Source organism: Salmo salar, unplaced genomic scaffold (assembly GCF_905237065.1).
Source record: "Salmo salar unplaced genomic scaffold, Ssal_v3.1, whole genome shotgun sequence".
Classification (NCBI taxonomy): domain Eukaryota; kingdom Metazoa; phylum Chordata; class Actinopteri; order Salmoniformes; family Salmonidae; genus Salmo; species Salmo salar.
In genome coordinates, this window is record NW_025550950.1 from 187430 (window position 1) to 194493 (window position 7064).

At 44.7% G+C, this 7064-nt stretch overlaps 1 long non-coding RNA gene across 1 annotated transcript; it reads left to right on the plus strand.

The window, feature by feature from the left end:
- Nucleotides 1-1729: 1729 nt before the first annotated feature.
- LOC106595153 (uncharacterized) lies at nucleotides 1730-4456 on the plus strand. Its single transcript, XR_001326333.2, has 2 exons — nucleotides 1730-2250; nucleotides 3733-4456. It is a non-coding gene; the product is annotated as an uncharacterized lncRNA (long non-coding RNA).
- Nucleotides 4457-7064: the final 2608 nt, after the last annotated feature.

Sequence of the window (7064 nt, forward strand, 5' to 3'; positions counted from 1 at the left end):
TATGTAGAGGGTTTATTTCAAAGTTCTATCAGACATGTTTGAATTATCAGGCTAGTTAAGACAAACATTCTGACCACCACTTGGACAAAGTTAAATGCTAACTCTGTGTGTGTGTGTGTGTGTGTGTGTGTGTGTGTGTGTGTGTGTGTGTGTGTGTGTGTGTGTGTGTGTGTGTGTGTGTGTGTGTGTGTGTGTGTATCCCTCAATGACTGTCTGTTCTTCTGCTTACCGCTACAGTGTGGAACATGGTGGAGAGAACACAATGAAACCTGGACTTAGAAAATGTGAGTGTTGACTGCTGTGAAGAATATGACTAAGAATAAGTCTTAATTCAAGTTAAGTCAAAGTCAAAGACCACCATCATTACTTACTTGGTCATATTAAATATCAGCTGTAGTTCTACAGAAGCAGAAATCAGGGACACCAAAGTTTACAAAGAGTTGCTTTGACAATGTGTTTGTCTCTGTGTGTGTGTATGTGTGTGTTACATAAGAAATGTGTGTTCGTGTTCATGATGCATACAGGTGTGTCTGTGTGTGTAATTAATCAGAATAAGTGTGTTTTATATTACCATACAGTATAACATTTGATCATTCAACAAGTCTCAAGTTACCTTAACTTCTCCTTTTGATACCTAGAAACATCTACATTAAAATAATTAGTGAAAAGTGAGTTAACATTCTAATGTGAATGATGATGATTTCTAATATTGTGTCTGGTTTCATCCATCAGATGTCTGTGATCTCACACTGGACCCAAACACAGTAAACAGACTCCTCTCTCTGTCTGAGGAGAACAGAAAGGTGACATGTAGGACAGAGGAGCAGCCGTATCCTGATCACTCAGAGAGATTTGAGGGCTGTAGACAGGTGCTGTGTAGAGAGGGTCTGACTGGGCGTTGTTACTGGGAGGCAGAGTGGAGTGGGAGAGAGGCTGTTATAGGAGTGACATATAAAGGAATCAGCAGAAGAGGAGAGGTTAAGGACTGTTGTCTTGGATGTAATGACAAGTCCTGGAGTCTGACCTGCTCTGACAAAAGTTACTATGCTTGTCACAATAATAATTCCACTACCAAAGACGTCCGCTCCTCCAGCTCCCACAGAGTAGGAGTGTATCTGGACTGGCCAGCCGGCACTCTGTCCTTCTATAGAGCCTCCTCTGACACACTGACCCATCTGTACACATTCACGTCCACATTCACTGAGCCCCTCTATCCAGGGTTTTGGGTTGATAATGTTGACTCCTCAGTGTCCCCTGAAATAATAACCTGACACACACACACACACACACACACACACACACACACACACACACACACACACACACACACACACACACACACACACACACACACACACACAAACACACTGGATACACACACACACACACACACACACACAAACACACTGGATACACACACACACACACACACTGGACACACACACACACACTGGACTCACACACACTGACACACACACACTGACACACACACACACACACTGACACACACACACACACTGGACACACACACACACACAAACACTGGACACACACACACACACACACTGGACACACACACACACACACACACACACACACTGGACACACACTCACACACACACACTGGACACACACACACTCTCACTAGACACAACCATACACTGGACACACACAAACACTCACACAAACACACTGTACACACACACACTCACTCACACAATCACACACACACACACACACACACACACACACACACACACACACACACACACACATACACATACACACACACTGGACACACATTCAAACACACACACTGGACAAACACTGGACACACACACACACACACACTGGAAACACACTCACACACACACTGGAAACACACTCTCTCTCACACTCACACACACCAGCTAATTCCTGTAAATCCACAGAACTATAATATAAATGGCTCACACACACTTCAATGGAACATGTTAATTGTATGTGTCCACATAACTGAGTATGTCACTAAGCTTGTGAAACTGTCCTGTTATAATGTCCTGTTTTGGGAAGTATAATCCTATGTTGCAAACCAGCTGACTCCTGTGTCCTTGTATAGATTTAAAGGGAAGGTAGAGTCCAACCAGCTGACTCCTGTGTCCTTGTATAGATTTAAAGGGAAGGTAGAGTCCAACCAGCTGACTCCTGTGTCCTTGTATAGATTTAAAGGGAAGGTAGAGTCAGACCAGCTGTCTCCTGTGTCCTTGTATAGTCTGGTACACAACACACTCTTATCCTCTCTAGGCTAGGCGGGACGAATTCGTCCCACCTACGTAACAGCCACGGCTATCCTGTGGCGCGATTTTCAAAACCTTAAAAATCCTATTACTTCAATTTCTCAAACATATGACTATTTTACAGCCATTTAAAGATAAGACTCTCATTAATCTAACCACACTGTCCGATTTCAAAAAGGCTTTACAACGAAAGCAAAACATTAGATTATGTCAGCAGAGTACCCAGCCAGAAATAATCAGACACCCATTTTTCAAGCCAGCATATAATGTCACCAAAACCCAGAAGACAGCTAAATGCAGCACTCACCTTTGATGATCTTCATCAGATGACAACCCTAGGACATTATGTTATACAATACATGCATGTTTTGTTCAATCAAGTTCATATTTATATCAAAAACCAGCTTTTTACATTAGCATGTGACGTTCAGAACTAGCATACCCCCGCAAACTTCCGGGGAATTCGCTAACATTTTACTAAATTACTCACGATAAACGTTCACAAAAAGCATAACAATTATTTTAAGAATTATAGATACAGACCTCCTCTATGCACTCGATATGTCCGATTTTAAAATAGCTTTTGGTGAAAGCACATTTTGCAATATTCTAAGTACATAGCCCAGGCATCACGGGCTCGCTATTTAGACACCCGGCAAGTTTAGCACTCACCATAATCATATTTACTATTATAAAAATGTCATTACCTTTTGTTGTCTTCGTCAGAATACACACCCAGGACAGCTACTTCAATAACAAATGTTGGTTTGGTCCAAAATAATCCATCGTTATAACCGAATAGCGGCGTTTTGTTCGTGCGTTCCAGACACTATCCGAAATAGTAAAGAAGTGTCACGCGCTTGGCGCAATTCGTGACAATAAAATTCTAAGTATTCCATGACCGTACTTCGAAACATGTCAACCGCTGTTTAAAATCAATTTTTACGACATTTTTCTCGTAGAAAAGCGATAATATTCCGACAGGGAATCTCCTTTTCGGCAAACAGAGGAAAAAATCCCAAAGGCGGGGGCGGTCGGGGTCACGCGCATAAGCTAGTGTCTCTTGATCGGCCACTTGAGAAAGGCGATAATGTGTTTCAGCCTGGGGCTGGAATGACGACATTCTGTTTTTTCCCAGGCTCTGAGCGCCTATGAACGACGTGGGAAGTGTCACGTTAGAGCAGAGATCCTTAGTAAATGATAGAGATGGAAAAGAAGTTCAACAAATGGTCAGACAGGCCACTTCCTGTAAAGGAATCTCTCAGGTTTTGACCTGCCATTTGAGTTCTGTTATACTCACAGACACCATTCAAACAGTTTTAGAAAATTTAGGGTGTTTTCTATCCATATGTAATAAGTATATGCATATTCTAGTTACTGAGTAGGAGTGGTAACCAGATTAAATCGGGTATGTTTTTTATCCAGCCGTGTCAATGCTGCCCCCTAGCCCTAACAGGATAAACAGGGAAGGTAGAGTCCAACCAGCTGTTTCCTGTGTCCTTGTATAGATAAACAGGGAAGTGAGAGTCCTGCCCAAGAACAGATCAAGATATAAAGATATGTGCTGATCACACAATGCTTCTGAATTCAGACTGTCTACGCTGTGGAACTCTGTTATTCTCTCTGAGATCACAATGCTTCTGAATTCAGACTGTCTACACTGTGGAACTCTGTTATTCTCTCTGAGATCACAATGCTTCTGTATTCAGACTGTCTACACTGTGGAACTCTGTTATTCTCTCTGAGATCACAATGCTTCTGAATTCAGTCTGTCTACGCTGTGGAACTCTGTTATTCTCTCTGAGATCACAATGCTTCTGAATTCAGACTGTCTACACTGTGGAACTCTGTTATTCTCTTTGAGATCACAATGCTTCTGAATTCAGACTGTCTACGCTGTGGAACTCTGTTATTCTCTGAGATCACAATGCTTCTGAATTCAGACTGTCTACACTGTGGAACTCTGTTATTCTCTGAGATCACAATGCTTCTGTATTCAGACTGTCTACACTGTGGAACTCTGTTATTCTCTGAGATCACAATGCTTGTGAATTCAGACTGTCTACACTGTGGAACTCTGTTATTCTCTGAGATCACACTGCTTCTGAATTCAGACTGTCTACACTGTGCTGTTGAACTGTTATTCTCTCTGAGCTCATAAATAAACATTCTGGGTTTGACTTGGACTCCAGCAGATCCTCAATTATATATATCCACGAAAACACACATACACACACATGACACACACACACATGACACACACACTTGACAAACACACACCTTGGACACACACACATACACTAAACACACACACACACACTGGACACACACACACACACACACAGTGAGCATTTCTTCTTTGCCAAGATAATCCATCCACCTGACAGGTGTGGCATATCAAGAACCTGATTAACAGCATGATAATTACAAAGGTCTCTCTAAAATCTGTAGTTTTGTCATATAAAAACCTCAGACCACTTGTATGGCATCATGTGGGTGAGCGGTGTGCTGATGTCAACATTGTGAACAGCCCCATGGTGGTGGTGAGGTTATGGTTCAACATTGTGAACAGCCCCATGGTGGTGGTGAGGTTATGGTTCAACATTGTGAACAGCCCCATGGTGGAAGTGAGGTTATGGTTCAACATTGTGAACAGCCCCATGGTGGTGGTGGGGTTATGGTTCAACATTGTGAACAGCCCCATGGTGGTGGTGAGGTTATGGTTCAACATTGTGAACAGCCCCATGGTGGTGGTGAGGTTATGGTATGGACATTGTGAACAGCCCCATGGTGATGGTGAGGTTATGGTATGGACATTGTGAACAGCCTCATGGTGGTGTTGAGGTTATGGTTCAACATTGTGAACAGCCCCATGGTGGTGGTGAGGTTATGGTTCAGCATTGTGAACAGCCCCATGGTGGTGGTGAGGTTATGGTATGGACATTGTGAACAGCCCCGTGGTGGTGGTGAGGTTATGGTTGAACATTGTGAACAGCCCCATGGTGGAGTTGAGGTTATGGTATGGACATTGTGAACAGCCCCATGGTGGTGGTGAGGTTATGGTATGGACATTGTGAACAGCCCCATGGTGGTGGTGAGGTTATGGTTCAACATTGTGAACAGAGTGCCCCATGGTTGTGGTGAGGTTATGGTTCAACATTGTGAACAGCCCCATGGTGGTGTGAGGTTATGGTTCAGCATTGTGAACAGCCCCATGGTGGTGGTGAGGTTATGGTTCAACATTGTGAACAGCCCCATGGTGGTGGTGAGGTTATGGTTCAACATTGTGAACAGCCCCATGGTGGTGGTGAGGTTATGGTTCAGCATTGTGAACAGCCCCATGGTGGTGGTGAGGTTATGGTATGGACATTGTGAACAGCCCCATGGTGATGGTGAGGTTACGGTATGGACATTGTGAACAGCCTCATGGTGGTGTTGAGGTTATGGTTCAACATTGTGAACAGCCCCATGGTGGTGGTGAGGTTATGGTTCAACATTGTGAACAGCCCCATGGTGGTGGTGAGGTTATGGTTCAACATTGTGAACAGCCCCATGGTGGTGGTGAGGTTATGGTTCGGACATTGTGAACAGCCCCATGGTGGTGGTGAGGTTATGGTTCAACATTGTGAACAGCCCCATGGTGGTGGTGAGGTTATGGTATGGACATTGTGAACAGCCCCATGGTGATGGTGAGGTTATGGTATGGACATTGTGAACAGGCTCATGGTGGTGTTGAGGTTATGGTTCAACATTGTGAACAGCCCCATGGTGGTGGTGAGGTTATGGTTCAGCATTGTGAACAGCCCCATGGTGGTGGTGAGGTTATGGTTCAACATTGTGAACAGCCCCATGGTGGAGGTGAGGTTATGGGTCAACATTGTGAACAGCCCCATGGTGGTGGTGAGGTTATGGTATGGACATTGTGAACAGCCCCATGGTGGTGGTGAGGTTATGGTTCAACATTGTGAACAGCCCCATGGTGGTGGTGAGGTTATGGTATGGCCATTGTGAACAGCCCCATGGTGGTGGTGAGGTTATGGTTCAACATTTTGAACAGCCCCATGGTGGTGGTGAGGTTATGGTATGGACATTGTGAACAGCCCCATGGTGGTGGTGAGGTTATGGTATGGACATTGTGAACAGCCCCATGGTGGTGGTGAGGTTATGGTATGGACATTGTGAACAGCCCCATTGTGGTGGTGAGGTTATGGTTCAACATTGTGAACAGCCCCATGGTGGTGGTGAGGTTATGGTATGGACATTGTGAACAGCCCCATGGTGATGGTGAGGTTATGGTATGGACATTGTGAACAGCCTCATGGTGGTGTTGAGGTTATGGTTCAACATTGTGAACAGCCCCATGGTGGTGGTGAGGTTATGGTTCAGCATTGTGAACAGCCCCATGGTGGTGGTGAGGTTATGGTATGGACATTGTGAACAGCCCCATGGTGGAGGTGAGGTTATGGTTAAACATTGTGAACAGCCCAATGGTGGTGGTGAGGTTACGGTATGGACATTGTGAACAGCCCCATGGTGGTGGTGAGGTTATGGGTCAACATTGTGAACAGCCCCATGGTGTTGGTGAGGTTATGGTTCAACATTTTGAACAGCCCCATGGTGGTGGTGAGGTTATGGTATGGACATTGTGAACAGCCCCATGGTGGTGGTGAGGTTATGGTTCAACATTGTGAACAGCCCCATGGTGGTGGTGCGGTTATGGTTCAACATTGTGAACAGCCCCATGGTGGAGTTGAGGTTATGGTATGGACATTGTGAACAGCCCCATGG